Here is a 17,072-nt window from a genome sequence, read left to right on the forward strand (position 1 = left end):
CGCCGAAACCGATTCACAGTGTGACCGGAATGAAGTGACAGGAATGAAGGGGAGCAGCTCTCGTACGAGTGCTGCGGCCCCTTCAAAACAGCTGATTGGCGGGTCCCAGGAGTCGGACCCCGCCAGTCAGGGCTATCTTACCTTCCTCTTCGGCCGCGGCGGGAGTTCTGTCGTCTCGATGCTGTGCGCGGCGCATAGCGCTGTGACGTCATGTGCTGCGCACAGCGCCTGACGTCAGGACCTCCGCTGCGATCCGGAACCAGGAAGGTAAGTAAAGTATGTTACTATAGTAACAGGGGCCCGCGGCCCGAGTTACTATAGTAACTTTTTATTGATGTGGTGCGGGGGGCCGTGGGCCCCCCTGGCTTCGGGGCCCGGTCGCAATTGCGACCGCTGCGACCCCTATAGCTACGCCAGTGGTCCACGGGCCTCTGTCTCAGTCCTCAGCATCGCGCAGCTGAGAACTGAGTCGGCCAGCAGAGGAACGGGCCCCCTTCCCACGCGGGGCCCTTGTGCAGCTGCACCGGCTGCACATGCGGTATGTCCGCCCCTGTATAAGGGGTTAAAACTACGTGACAGGTTCCCATTAAATTTTTCAATGAATTGAATACAATTCCATATGCCCTGTAATTTTGTTATTATAAATATATTCTATATAATTACAGCATCAGAACCAAGCTCTGACATATACAGCTCCAGAACCAAGCTCATACATAAATACAGCACCAAAACCAAGCTCAGTACATTAATACATGACCAGAATCAAGCTCAGTACATATATACAACACCAGAACAAAGCTCAGTACATATATACAGCCAGGGGCGTAGCTAAAGGCTCATGGGCCCGGGTGCAAGAATTCAGCTTGGGCCAACCCTACCCCTCCCCAGCACCACCATCACCAGACCCCTGCGCACACCTAAGCTCAGCCACCTTACCCAACAGCCCCCATAGTATAATGCCCCCCACAGTATAATGCTCCCATAGCTGCCCCCACAGTATAATGCCCCATAACTGCCCCATACAGTATAATACCCCCCTATAATGCTCCCCATATCAGCCTCCACAGTATAATGCCCCATACAGAATATTGCCCCCATATCTGCCCCCATACAGTGTAATGCCCCCCATATCAGCTCCCCATACAGTATAATTCCCCCCATATCAGCTCCCCATACAGTATAATGCCCCCATATCAGCTCTCCATACAGTGCACCATCTTGCTGGAAAAACTCAGGGAACGTGCCAGCTTCAGTGCATAAAGAGGGAAACACATCATCATGTAGCAATTTCAGATATCCCGTGGCCTTGAGGTTTCCATTGATGAAGAATGGCCCCACTATCTTTGTACCCCATATACCACACCATACCATCAATTTTTGTGTTCCAACAGTCTTGGAGGGATCTATCCAATGTGAGTTAGTATCAGACCAATAGCAGTGGTTTTGTTTGTTAACTTCACCATTCACATAAAAGTTTGCCTCATCACTGAACAAAATATTCTGTGTAAACTGAGGGTCCTGTTCCAATTTTTGTTTTGCCCATTCTGCAAATTCAGTGCGCCGATCTGGGTCATCCTCGTTGAGATGCTGCAGCAGCTGGAGTTTGTAAGGGTGCCATTTGTGAGTAGCTAATATCCGCCGAAGGGATGTTCGACTGATGCCACTCTCCAGTGACATGCGGCGAGTGCTGCGCTGTGGGCTCGTGCTGAATGAAGCTAGGACAGCCACTGATGTTTCTTCATTAGTGACAGTTTTCATGCATCCACATTTGGGCAAATCCAACACTGAACCAGTTTCACGAAACTTGGCAAGCAGTTTGCAAACTATAGCATGGGAGATGGGTGGTCTCGTAGGGTGTCTTGCATTGAAATCTGCTGCAATGACTCGGGTACTGCGTTCACCAGACATCAACACAATTTCTATCCGCTCCTCACGTGTTAACCTCTGCGACATGTCAATGGCTGTAAACAAAGAGAAGCTTGTAAATAACTCATGAAAGAATAAAGTAATGTTAAAATCAAGCACACAATTGTTTTTCTTGTGAAATTCTCGATAAGTTTGATGTGTCACATGACCCTCTTCCCATTGAAAAAACGAAAGTTGGATACAAAATGGCCGACTTCAAAATGGCCACCATGGTCAACACCCAGCTTGAAAAGTTTCCCCCCTCCCATATACTAATGTGCCACAAACAGGAAGTTAATATCACCAACCATTCCCATTTTATTTAGGTGTATCCATATAAATGGCCCATCCTGTACAATGTGACCATAACGAGGAAGTGCCAGCTTCACGGCACAGAAAATTTATTTATCCAGCATGCTGTATGGCAACGGGGGCCACGTGCGACCAATGCGACCCCTATAGCTACGCCACTGTATACAGCTCCAGAACCAAACTCAGTACATATATACAGCTCCAGAACAAAGCTCATTACATAAATACAGTACCAGAACAAAGCTCGATACATATATACAGCTCCGGAACCAAGCTCATTACATAAATACAGCACCAGAACAAAGCTTAGTACATATATACAGCACCGAAATAAAGCTCAATACATATACACATCACCAGAACAAAGCTCAGTACATATATATATACAGTGCCAGAACAAAGCTCAGTACCAGTGGCATAACTACCGCCATAGCAGCTGTAGCGGCTGCTGCGGGGCCCGCCAACATTCTCCCCTCATATGTCCGGTGGCACGGCTAGCAGCCGCCCGCCAACATTCTCCCCTCATATGTCCGCCGAGTCTCTTAACAGTTATGGAGCGGGCGTGCTAGCGACAGCCTCCCCCTCTTGCAGTAATTGTACCTGCGTCTATAACACGCAGGTACATATACATGCATTAGCGCTGAATGGCCGGGCAAAATTACGCTGATTGGCTTGCCAAAATGACTTGCCCCGCCAATCAGCACCTTTGTGTAAGGCCTGGGAAGACGCTAGTTCGGCGTCGAAATGCATAGCCACTATTGTATCTATTAAATAGATATATGTTTTAAGTTCATGTCACTTAAATTCTCTGTGTGTCTTTGTCCCCTTGTAATGTAGCAGCGCCTCATATGATCCGTTCTTTTTCTATCTTTGAATTTCCCATTTGCATTGCGGTGACCATATGGTTAACCGGATTGGATCATGGCAGCAGCACATATTGGATTTTTACCCTGAACATTGTTCAATTACTGTTTAAATACAGTACTTAGGTGAGCATAGTATTTTATAACCTATAACTTGCCTACTTGGATTGACCTGCACTACTTGGCGCCGTGCATCTTGCTTTTATTTCTGTATATATGTATGAGCTTGGTTCTGGTGTTGTATTTATGTACTAAACTCTGTTCTGGTGCCGTATTTATGTACTGAGCTTGGTTGTGGTACTGTATATTTGTACTGAGCTTGGTTCTGGAGCTGTATATATGTCAGAGCTTGGTTGTGGTACTGTATATATGTCAGAGCTTGGTTCTGGAGCTGTAAATATATAGGATATATTTATAATAACAAAATTGCAAGGCAGATGGAATTGTTTTCAATTCATTGTATATTTAATGGGAACCTGTCTGGTAGTTTTAACCCCTTGAACCGCCACCATGCCGTAATACATGACCTGACAATATTTCCAAATGTATATTTTTTTCAACTTTTAAAACGACGCACACTATATGTTAATTACTCATTAGCCCCTTAATGCTCAGCGACGTACTATTCCGTCGTGCTGACCGCCCCGTTCGCGCTCAGTGACGGAATAGTACGTCGCGGGAGTAACGGCCATTTCAGCCGTCTTCCCGACACATACAGGAGCTGTGACAGCTGCCGTCTTGTACAGCGGTTGCCGCAGCTCCTATAGCGGGGACCGATCGCTGTGTCCCCGCCGATTAATAGTTCAATAGTGATCGCGGCTTTTTTGGGGTTAAGCTACCATCGCCGGCCATCCAACACGATAGCGGCCGGCGATGGAGACTATGGCAACCGGACACCTAACAATGCCATCTACGGAAGCCTAGTGGGTCCTGACAAAGTCAGGACCCACTATGCTTGCTGTCAGTGAGTAGCTGACAGCTCTAATACACTGCACTACGCATGTAGTGCAGTGTATTAGATTAGCGATCAGGGCCTCCTACCCTCAAGTCCCCTAGTGGGACAAAGTAATAAAGTAAAAAAAAAGTAAAAAAAAGATGTGTAAAAATAAGAAAATAAAAGTTTTAAAAGTAATAAAAGTAAAAATCCCCCTTTTTCCCTTATCAGTCGTTTATTATTAATAAAAATATATAAACAAACAAATAAACTATACATAATTGGTATCGCTGCGTCCGTAACGGCCTGAACTACAAAATTATTTCATTATTTATCCCGCGCGATGAACGCCGTAAAAGAAAATAATATTAAACCGTACCAGAATCACAATTGTTTGGTCACAAGTATTTTATTGTGCAAACGCCATGACATTAAAAAAACTATAAACATCTGGTATCGCCGTAATCGTATCGCCCCGCAGAATAAAGTGAATGTCATTTATAGCGCATGGTGAACGCTGTAAACAAAATAGAATAAAAAAACAATAGTAGAATTGCTGTTTTTTAGTCACTACGCCACTTAAAAATAGAATAAAAACTGATCAAAAAGCCGCATGCACCCCATGAAAACTACAATCAATTCCTCAAGGTGTCTAGTTTGCAAAATGGGGTCACTTTTGGGGGGTTTCCACTGTTTTGGCACCACAAGACCTCTTCAAACCGGACATGGTGCCTAATAAAAAGGAGACCTCATAATCCTCTAGTTGCTACTTTGCTTCGGAGGCCGGTGCTTCAGTCCATTACCGCACTAGCGCCACATGTGGGATATGGGATAAATGGTATAAAAAGTATTTTCTGACAAAAAACTAAATACTGTATGTAAATGTCACCTCTACTTTACTCTAAATTCCCGTGAAACACCTAAAGGGTTCATAAACTTTCTAAATGCTGTTGTGAATACTTTGATGGGTCTAGTTTCTAAAATGGGGTGTTTCATAGGGGTTTCTAATATATAGGTCCCTCAAAGCAACTTCAGAACTGAACTGGAACCTAAAAAAATAAATAAAATAGGCAATACTTCGCTTCTTACATTATACTGATAATGAGCCGTGCCCACCTTGAGATGGCCCCAGTTTTGACCGTTTGTATAAACTGAGACCCCTATTAAACCGTTTCAGTGCCCGGTTTTCCCAAGCATACACCCCCGAGAAGTGTATTTCTATTGATGAGTCCCTGGTACATTTTAAAGGGAGGGTTCAATTCCGCGAGTACCTGCCGGGTAAGAGGGCAAGGTATGGCGTGAAGATGTCTAAGCTGTGCGAGAGGGCATCAGAGTATACCTACAGGTTTAGGATATATAAAGGGAAGGACACCTGTATTCAGCCCCCAAAATGACCCCCCTTACTGGGAGGTAATACAAAAATTTTGTGGGATTTGGTGCACCCACTGCTGGACCAGGGTTACCACCTCTACCTGGATAGTTTTTATACCAGCGTCCCACTCTTCAATTGCCTCGCTTCCAGAAGTACTGCGGCATGCGGCACTGCTAGAAGAAACCTGAGAGGCCTCCCTTAGACTCTGCTTGGGAAAACACTAAGAATGGGTGAGAGCAGGGCACAGTCTAGCAGCAACATATTGTGTGTCACGTACAAGGACAAGAGAGATGTCCTTGTATTGACAACAATACATGGCCACACCAGTACCCATGTAGCAGAACGAGGCCCCCAAACCAGACTGCATCCTGGACTACAATAGGTACATGGGTGGGGTGGACTTGTCAGATCAAGTCCTGAAGCCCTACAGCGCCATGCGGTGTGGTATAAGAAGCTGGCCATCATACAGATGGCATTGTACAACACGCACGTGCTACGTCAATGTGCCAGAGGGGAATTTTCCTGGAATTTCAAGAGGTGGTTATCAAGAACCTAATCTTTAGGGTCCAAGAAGGGGGGCACCTAGTACTTCTGGAAGCGGGGCCACACGCATCGTAGCAGGGCAACACTTTCCAAGAGAAGTTCCCCAAACTGGCAAGAAGGGAAAATGTCAAAAGAGGTGCAAAGTCTGCTCAAAGAGGGGGATAAGGGAGGACATAATATATAAATGTGACACGTGTCCTGAAAAACCAGGGCTTTATATGAAAGAGTGTTTTAAAATTTATCATACATCCAGGGGCATAACTAGGAAAGACTGGGCCCCATAGCAAACTTTTGACTGGGTCCCCCCTCCCCTGGGTATCACTCAACCCCCCCTTGTAGATAGTGCCTCCCTATAGATTCCGTCACACAGTACCCCCTATAGATAGCACCATACAGCCCTTTGTAGATAATATCATACAGCCCCCTGTAGATAGCGTCATACAGCCCTCCCCTATAGATAACGCTATACAGCCCTCCCCCTGTAGATAATGCTATACAGCCCTCCCCCTGTAGATAACGTTATACAGCCCTCCCCTGTAGATAACGTCATACAGCCCTCCCCCTGTAGATAACGTCATACAGCCCTCCCCCTGTAGATAACGTTATACAGCCCTCCCCTGTAGATAACGTCATACAGCCCTCCCCCTGTAGATAACGTCATACAGCCCTCCCCCTGTAGATAACGCTACACAGCCATCTCCCTGTAGATAACGCTATACAGCCATCCCCCTGTAGATAACGCCATACAGGCCCCCTGTAGATAACGCCATACAGCCCCCTGTAGATAACGCCATACAGCCCCCCCTGTAGATAACGCCATACACTCCCCTGTAGATAACGCCAGACAGCCCCCCCTGTAGATAACACCAGACAGCCCCCCTATAGATAACGCCAGACAGCCCCCCTGTAGATAACGACAGACAGCCTCCACTGTAGATAACGCCATACAGCCCCCCTGTAGATAACGCCAGACAGTCCCCCCTGTAGATAACGCCAGACTGCCCCCCCCCCCTGTAGATAACGCCAGACAGCCCCACTGTTTTTCTAAATTTTCTCAAAATTTTGCAATTTTTCACAAATAAACACTGAATATATCGACCAAATTTGACCACTAACATAAAGCCCAATGTCTCACGGGAAAACAATCTCAGAATCGCTTGGATAGGTTTAAGCATTCCGAAGTTGAAAAAGTGAAATATGTCAGATTTCAAAAATGGGCTCTGAGCCTTAAGGCCAAAACAAGGCTGCGTCCTTAAGGGGTTAAGAGTGAGGAATCTTCTGAAGGAAACAGATCTTTTTGATAACCTTGCTACAGCAAGATCTACTTTTGGCGGATAATCCCAGTCAGTACTAAATTTGGGGTCCACTTTGATGGTGTGCTTAAACTCAGCCCCCTGATCGACTAGTTTCTCCGGTTATCCCAATCTTTCTGGAACCATTCTGTAAAAACAGGATGGGAAGGAAGAAATCTTCTTAACTGTTCCTTTTTAGGTTTGTGAGATACATCTTTTTTTAGTCTCAGTCATTTTAACTGATTTAAGCTAGTCAGGAACTTTATCTTTATTCAATAGATAAATATTCTCTGGGGAATCGTCGTAAGAGTCCTCTGAGTCTAACTCGCCTTCAGATATTCCTTCATATTCAGAAGAGGATTGCTATCTACCTCCAGGTCTCTTAGATCTAGAAGAAGATTTAATTTCCTGAAAGGTATCTGTCAATTGTTCTTTAAACCACAACAATAAAACCCCTGGCTTCAGACTGCAAAGACGTGTCCTCAGGAGACCGGCATAATTAGAATTAAAAATGGTCCCATTCCACAGGCAATGGTTGTTGACAGCCATTACACATATTGTGCTTAGATTTCCTTTTACGTTTCCCTTTTGATGCCAGACTTCACATCTAGGAAAAAGAGCATTATTATAAACAAACATAGCCATAATATGAATGTATTGGAGGTAAACACTATCCAGGACAAGTACCTTACTTCCACCAGCGTTCAGCTGCCTAGACAAGAGCAGAAACCCTCGATTTTGAGGACTTTTTAAAGACCGCCAAGAACCTGTGAGACTTCCTGTCTTGCGCATGCGCAGTTCTGCCCATAGAAAGAAGCACATGGCGTATGCGCTGAATGCCGGCGTGCATCTCTATGAATTTACCTGTCGGCAGTCATGTTGCTACACCCGTAATGAACGCCAGGTGGTACAGGAGCAAGAACCAGTGTACTCTCAATGCTCTAGCCTGTGTGCCTGCTTCCCCTCTATAAAACCAACATTTGGCTGTGCACGCTGTGATTTCTATAATATAAAATGGCAGCTCAAAACTCTCCACAGGGATATATAACAATCTGTGTGTAAATAATACTTATCTGTACTCTACAGTGCTCTGCAGTAGGTTAGTAAGAATCATAGGAGTAAGAGTAAGTGTACATGGAGGAATTTTTCAGGTGGATTCCGCCGCAAAATTTAGTCTCCCACTCTCAATCGGAGTCGGACGTTTCTTTTTCCCGCTCGTTGATTATTTCAGCTAGCAGGAAAAAAGAGGCATCCTGCTCGATCTTTGGGTGGATTCTGCCCGAACCTCCCATTGACGTTAATGGGAGGGAGGAATTCTCCTGTCGACAGCAGGAATAGTTCCACAGCAGATTTTACGGCAGGACCCGTGAAGTAAAATCATCCGTGTGAACTAGCGCTAACACGTAACTACAGGATCAAACTACACACAGGGTTTGTTTGTACTCTTTAACCATGTAGCAGCATCAACCTGCTGCACATAGGTTTGCATAAGAGCTTTATACACAAAATGGTAGAAGATTTTAATGAAGACTATTTGCAAAGTTGCTTCATTGTTTATTAATTAAAGATGCATATGTGTAAAGAAAAAGTATTTTATAGCCATTAAGCTTCTTATGAACACTTGCAAAAATGCATGTGTACATAAGAAGCCTATAAGATACTCTAGCTGACTAATGTAGACTGTAGACCTAATCCATAACCCTTGCTCACTTGACTGTTTTGCCAACTTAAAGGGTAATTCCCATTTTATAATGTGATGTCACTTCATTACGCCGAAGTGAAGGGAAAAACAGTAATGGGGATACAGCGATAAATCAGCACTGCAGCCTCCTCATTCTTAGGATCAAGTGTAGCATTTAAAGATGGGAATACTGCTTTAAATGCCGCACTTGTATGCAAATAAATGGACGGTATATCTGGGGACTATAAAATTGCATATAGTGTTACCATGGTAACCCATGTAATTAGACTTCAAGGTCTGTGTTTAGTTTGGAAAATAAAGTACAAACTATTACAATAAGATCATCTGATGATTAAAACCTTTAGAGTAACACAAATATAATGAAGAAAATGTAATTTATTACATTTCTTTTTCAGATTCATCAATAATATAATATTATTCTGTTAAAATGATTAAATAATTAGTAAAAGGGTTCTACCTTGAGTTTACAGAGTTTTATCTAAAAATTCCTGAATGAAAATAACTCAAGTACATCACACAGAATTTATTACAGACAAATAAAACCAATGCAAACAGTGTAACTAATGTATAAAGGATAAATAACCAATGTATAAAGGATAAATAACCAATGTAACCAATGTACAAAGGGAAAAAGAACCAGTGTAACCAATGTATAAAGGAAAAAAGAACCAGTGTAACCAATGTATAAAGGGGGAAAACAGTGTAACCAGTGTATAAAGGGAAAATAACCAGTTTAACCAATGTATAAAGAGATAGAACCAGTGTAACCAATGTATAAAGGAAAAAAAAACAGTGTAACCAATGTATAAAGGAAAACAAACCAGTGTAACCAGTGTATAAAGAGAAAGAACCAGTGTAACCAATGTATAAAGAGAAAGAGCCTGTGCAACCAATGTAAAAAGGGCGAAAAAAAAACAGTGTAACCAGTGCATAAGGGAAAAAGAACCAGTGTAACCAATGTATAAAGAGAAAGAACCAGTGTAACCAATGTATAAAGGGAGAAGAACCAGTGTAACCAATGTATAAAGGAAAAATAACCACTGTAACCAATGTATAATGGGAAAAGAACCAGTGTAACTAATGTAGAAAGGGAAAGAGACAGTGTAACCAATGTATAAAGGAAAAAGAACCAGTGTAACAGATGTATAAAGAGAAAGAACCAGTGTAACCAGTGTATAAAGGGAAAGAGCCAGTGTAACCAATGTATAAATAGAAAAAAAAACAGTGTAAGCAATGTATAAAGGGAAAAAGAACCAGTGTAACCAATGTATAAAGAGAAAGAACCAGTGTAACCAATGTATAAAGAGAAAGAACCAGTGTAACCAATATATAAAGTGAGAATTACCAGTGTGAGCCATGTATAAAGGAAAAATAACCACTGTAACCAATGTATAAAGGGAAAATAACCAGTGTAACTAATGTACAAAGAGAAAGAACCAGTGTAACCAATCTACAAAGGGAAAGAACCAGTGTAACCAATGTATAAAGGAAAAATAACCACTGTAACCAATGTATAAAGGGAAAAGAACGAGTGTAACTAATGTACAAAGGGAAAGAGCCAGTGTAACCAGTGCATAAAGGGAAAGAACCAGTGTAACCAGTGTATAAAGGGAAAGAACCAGTGTAACCAATATATAAAGGGAAAGAGCCAGTGTAACCAATGTATAAAGGAAAAAGAACCAGCGTAACCAATGTATAAAGGGAAAAGAACGAGTGTAACTAATGTACAAAGGGAAAGAGCCAGTGTAACCAGTGCATAAAGGGAAAGAACCAGTGTAACCAGTGTATAAAGAGAAAGAACCAGTGTAACCAGTGTATAAAGGGAAAGAGCCAGTGTAACCAATGTATGAATAGAAAAAGAACCAGTGTAAGCAATGTATAAAGAGAAAATACCAGTGTAACCAATGTATAAAGAGAAAAAGAACGAGTGTAACCAATGTATAAAGAGAGAAAGAACCAGTGTAACCAATGTATAAAGGAAAAAGAACCAGTTTAAGCAATGTATAAAGAGAAAGAACCAGTGTAACAAATGTATAAAGGGAAAAATAACCAGTGTAACCATTGTATAAATAGAAAAAGAACCAGTGTAACCAATGTATAAAGAGCAAAAGAACCAGTGTAACCAATGTATAAAGGGAAAAAGAACCAGTGTAACCAATGTATAAAGAGAAAGAACCAGTGTAACCAATGTATAAAGGGAAAAAGAACCAGTGTAACCAATGTATAAATAGAAAAAGAACCAGTGTAACCAATGTATAAAGAGAAAGAACCACTGTAACCAATGTATAAAGGGAAAAAGAACCAGTGTAACCAATGTATAAATAGAAAAAGAACCAGTGTAACCAATGTATAAATAGAAAAAGAACCAGTGTAACCAATGTATAAAGGGAAGAACCAGTGTAACCAATGTACAAAGGGAAAGAACCAGTGTAATCAATGTATAAAGGGAAGAACCAGTGCAACCAATGTATAAAGGGAAAGAACCATTGTAACCAATGTATAAAGTGAAAGAATCAGTGTAACCAATATATAAAGTGAAAGAATCAGTATAACTAATGCATAAACGGAAATGATTTGTTATTGGTATAAAGAATTAGACCCATCAAAGTAGGATTAGTCACACCAAGGCACCACCAATGTTACTTGCACTCCTACCCTTGCTACCACAATAATGTCTCGCTACAGGATGGCAATATATTGGGTATCATAGCTATCTGATGGATCTGTGGACTAGTGGTCCACATAAAAGTCAATGTAAAATCTGATTTCAAACAGCGGTAAAAACTTTAAGTGGGACCACAATTCACCTTGAGGCTCTTCAGGAAAATGTATATTCAGGACATAAAATGTTTACCATTATTTTAGTCTTCACTCTGTCTCCTGTGTATTTTCTTTCCTTCCTTGTCCTCCCAGCGACCAACATTTAATTTTCCACATGCCCCTTTCACAATTACCTTCCGATATCCGTAGTAACCACTTATGGCACCACACCGGTTATTGGAGGTGGTCCCTCTTGGCTGCTGAACCCCATCGCAGCTGCTATCCTAGTAGTTACAACTCACTTCCTCACAATCTCAAACAGACAATAATGTAGTGGGATCATGCAATGGGCAGCCTGCTAGCAGAACAATAGAAGGACAAGTGAGTCCTTCTATTGTGAGACTTTGTTAAGATCATTCGAGAACAATGAAGAGCTGGAGCAACCCAAAGTGATGGATGCTATGTATGTCTTACTCTACCTGATGAAGAGGTTTTCACCTCGAAACGCAATATAATTTGTTGAGGACAAATAAAATTCTTCTATTTTTGACATGTACGGACTCTGCATTAATCACATTGGGTTGCTCTTTATTCTTCATGGATGATCCCGTGAGGACGAACAACCAAGTGAGAAAGTTTCCACACATATTACGTATAATATAAAGTGATATCACATATTGTCATAAGACGCGTTCTGACGGTTTTCTTTTTTTTCCCCAGTATATTAGACTTGGTAAGGAGAAATGGTGTTTATATAGTACCAAAGTCTACCTGGCACGCACATTTTCTATGAATGATCTTTAGTACATTGATCATTGTTTACACTTTGCAGGTTGTACCATCTTCTTCCACTGAGAGAACCTCTAGGAACATGAGATGAAGAAACCTTGATTAGTCCACCTTGAAATAAAATGGAAACAAAAACCAGGTGAAGTTGACACCCAAAGACCGTAATATGCAAGGGGCCACCATTTAAACTGATTTGTCTTTGATTCTTCATCGGAATCAATAGCAAACAAAAACAAAAAAGTTGACAAGTAGCAGCTATCACAGTCCTGTTCCGTAGTGTCATCGATACTTTTTGCTTTTAAGAATCAGGTACTGAGTGCAGAAGATGGGAGACATAGTGTGTGTGTAGCCTGCCTAACACTATTATGATACAATTACTCTACCGTTCCTTTTGGTGCGGACATCTTATTATATGATTGGCAGTGGAAGAGTGAAAATTACAGATACTGTTGTCCTCAAATGCTTCTTATGGATTAGTCACACTTGGGAGGAAGATGACTTCTCTCTAATGGACTTTCAATGGCCTGTGATTCTGTGCCTCCCACTGATGTTCTCTGTCAGCACCAATTTTCTCTCCAGCAATACAGTCTATATGCTTAATAATGAAGGTAAGTCATTTATAGAATATAAAACACCACAGTAACCCCGCTCATACCCCCTCCCCCCTTTATTCTTACCAGAACAAACTTTATCATTGCATATATTTATCCTTGCGGGGCTCTAAGACCTTCAAGAGATTCTAAGAAATGAAACATTTGGAAGCCAACATTTCCGATAGTAAGAAGATATAATGATATATTTTCTACTACATATAAAAGAAAAATTCCAATGACCATATACAGATTTCAAGAGCGATCAGAGAGTAGTAAGATCTTAGTAGTTGTCATAGTTACGTGAAATATGACCAAAGCATCGGATCTAACAGGGACTGGATTTCCAAAGTGACAATCACTAATTTTAGCTAAGCATGGGGGTGGCTGCCTTTCATATCAGTCCCTGTCCATAATTGGCGTCATAATCTAATTTCCTTATCTCAGACACACACTAGGGTCAATTTCATTGGAAGCCGGTAACCTATCAATATGTTTTTGGAGAGAGGGAGGAAACCAGAGAATTCGGGTAAAACTTTTAAATACAGGGGGAATTTATAAACTCTGTGGAGAAGGGGGAATTTATAAACTCTGTGGAGAAGGGGGAATTTATAAACTCTGTCCTTACCCAGGACCCCAATGCTAAACACTAAGACATTGTGCTGCCTACAATGGTATACAGACATACAAAATTCTTCGTCCTCCCTTCCCGATCACCCTTTTCTCTTGCACTGTATGTGTAAGTGTCGCACAAGTTCTGGCAGATCTCCTTCTTTCGTTTTCAGGAAAAAGAGTATAGTCAGATTTAAAAAGATGAACAGGTGGATTTTTGGAATGGATATCTGAGCAAAATATTAAGAAAAAAAAGTCTATACCTGCTTTAAAGCACCCCATGATGAAGAAAAAAAATCAGGATAGCATTGTCTTCAAAATTGTGTTATGGCCACAAGCATTACTTGCTGAATACGGGTGCCACATGTCCCCTGGTTGGAATTATTTTTCATTAATCACTAGTAAATGTGACTACATACAAATTTGGGAGGGGCATATATAAAAGTACATACTAGAAAGGGAGGTGGAGGGAAAAAAGGAAGGACAGGAGGAAGGAAGGAGGGGGATGCAGCCGCAGTAACTCTCAGTTTGTCTGTGAAACAGCATAAGGGGGAAAGAGGAGACTTCTATGAGGCCTTACTCTATGGGCGGATTTACACGAACGTGTAATACGACCGTGCAACACGCGTGCTTTTTACGCGCGTCGCACGGACCTATGTTAGTCTATGGGGCCATGCAGACAGTCCGTGATTTTCACGCACGACAGGTCCTATATTTCTACGTTTTTCGTGCATCACGCATCCATTGAAGTCAATGGGTGCGTGAAAATCACGTATGCCACACGGAGGCACCTCCGTGGGACGCACGTTTTTTACGCAACAGCTGTCAAAAGTATGATTGAAAACAGAAAAGCACCACGTACTTTTCTGTTTACAAACATACAAACAGAGTGTCATAATGATGGCGGCTGCGCGAAAATCACGCTGCCGCGCATCATATGGTGATGACACACGGAGCTATTAAGTGCCTTCTGCGCGCGCAAAACTCAGCGTTTTTTTGAGCGCGCAAAGCGCAAATACTCGTGGAAATCCGGCCTACCTCTGTACATTTCTCCTAGGGAATTACACATCTGTGACATAGGTCGAAGCACAAAGCACCATTTGGCAGCACATGGAGTCCCTTCGACTCCGTACTACGTATTTGCAAGGGATTATGTGTGTCCCTACAGAACTACCTCTTGATCTGGGTTCTGCTGTGTGCGTGAGTTCTTATAGGGGTGGTATAGAATTAAAAAATATATATGGCTACTTTCTTACAGAAACAGTGACACACCTGTACACAGGATGTGTGTGGTATTGCAGTTCAGTTCCATTGGCGTAAATACACCGCCCAGCAGACTGGTTCAGAATATAGATAGGTTATAGATGCACATTGTTCTTAAAGTATGGCAGTGCAGGGTTTTCCAATGAATAACTTATGTGACATAGTGGCATATCCGTCATATTGGTGGGGGTCTAACCACTTTGACCCCCCCCCCCATTGATCTCAAGAAGGGGCATTTCCAGAATAAGTGGCTGGGTATTGTTATGCCAGTGGTCGCTGACCACCGGCACACTGTGCTTACTGGCAGCCGCGAACGCAGGACTCAGAGAACTTGCCGGCGCCTCCCTCCCAGGAGACGCCAGCACTCGCGGCTATGCAGTCCATCTATTGTTTCTAGGGTAAACAGGGGATTGGTAAGGGAACAATTTAACCAGTAAATTGTTCCCTAACCAATTCCCTGTTCACCATGGACTAAAAAAATGGACTCTGCCCTCTCCCCCTTGCCTGAGCATTGTTGTTGCCTTCCCATGTTAGTTAAGCAAATGGTGCCTTAGTTGTATCCTATTCCCAGTGCTCCCATATCCTATTTCCCGTATCCTGTATCCAGTAACTGTGTTTGTTCCTGAGCTAAAGTCTAGTGCTTGAGTCATCTGCCACGTCCAGTGTCATCTGCCACATCCGGTGTCATCTCAAGCCTGGCTTGACAAAGATCCCATAGAGACGGATCGAAACGTTGCCTGCCTGGGGTGAATAAACACACCACTTTTTTTCACCAATTTCCTTGGAGTGCTGCTTCTTCATTTTTTGGGGATTTCATTAACAAGGGATCCTAGCCTCAACCTAGGAGGCCTGCACCCACTGCTGTTACTGTGCTGCTTTATTCTCTTTCTCATTATATATGTACATATGTATATATATATATATATATATATATATATATATATATATATATATATATATATAATGATGTGAAAAGGTGTACATAGCCTTTAACATTGAGCTTAAAGGCGCCATGTTTGGTTAAATAAAAAATAAAAATTGTCATCTAGCAGTTGAACAGAAGGCCATGTGGGCAGCAAATACTCAGTGATTGCATTATCGCTCCTGCTCATTGAAACAGAACATGCTGTGACATTTACCCTCAGATTATCCTTCTCCTCTTTCTCCACAATTGCCACAAGGCTGAGTAAATACAACAAGCTACACAATATAAATGAAATTGCACACATTGTCTACAACATACACTGCTGCTAAGATCTAAATGTGATTCCTCTGGACAAACAATAGGGTGACAGAATTATTTAACCTTAAAGGAACAGTGTCACCAAAATTATTTTTTTCATGTCAGTTTTATGTTAGTGTTTTATTAAAAACGTTTTTATTTATTTGTGTGTTTGTGTGTTACTTTTTTCTATTTTTTCACTTTTTCTTCCCTATGGGGGCTGCCATTTTTTTTCTCATTTCTGTATGTGTCGATTAACGACACATACAGACATGGAATACGTCAGCCACAGTCCCATAGGGACTGCGAACGGGGCCCGTCCCATCCACTTCTGTGTACGCCGTCTGTGTGGGAACGGCGCATGCGCCGCTTCCACACAGTCCAATTTGATATGCGCGCCGTCCGGCGCCATTTTCCTGTGGACCGGAAGTCGCGGCCGGACTGTAAGATTACTACTTCCGGTCGCGGCTTCCGGACTTGTGCACTTGGACCAGCGGCAGCAGACGGAGCGGACGGGCCGGAGGGAGCCACGGTGGCAGGAGCAGGTAAGAGATTTCTATGTATGTTCGTGTTTGTGTGTGTTTACTACTGTATGTAAACCTACTACACTGTGTGTTAGCTCAAAAAATGGCGACACACAGTGTAGGAGGTTAGACCGTTCAATCCCCTTGTTTATCCCGGCACTAGCCAGGATAAAGGAGGGGGGGATTCTCAGAGCTCACTAGAGCGAGTGCTTTTTTCCCAATTTTGCAGCAAAAAGCAATGTGGTTGCTTTACCACATGCAATGCTGCAATTTTGGGAATAGCTCCATCTAGTGACCAGCACTGGGAAATATTATAAATTAGAATCTAATTTATAATATTTCCTGACTCGTGAAAAAAAAAAATTGAACAATGTTTAATCACCTATACA

Source organism: Rhinoderma darwinii, chromosome 3 (assembly GCF_050947455.1).
Source record: "Rhinoderma darwinii isolate aRhiDar2 chromosome 3, aRhiDar2.hap1, whole genome shotgun sequence".
In the NCBI taxonomy this organism is placed as follows: domain Eukaryota; kingdom Metazoa; phylum Chordata; class Amphibia; order Anura; family Rhinodermatidae; genus Rhinoderma; species Rhinoderma darwinii.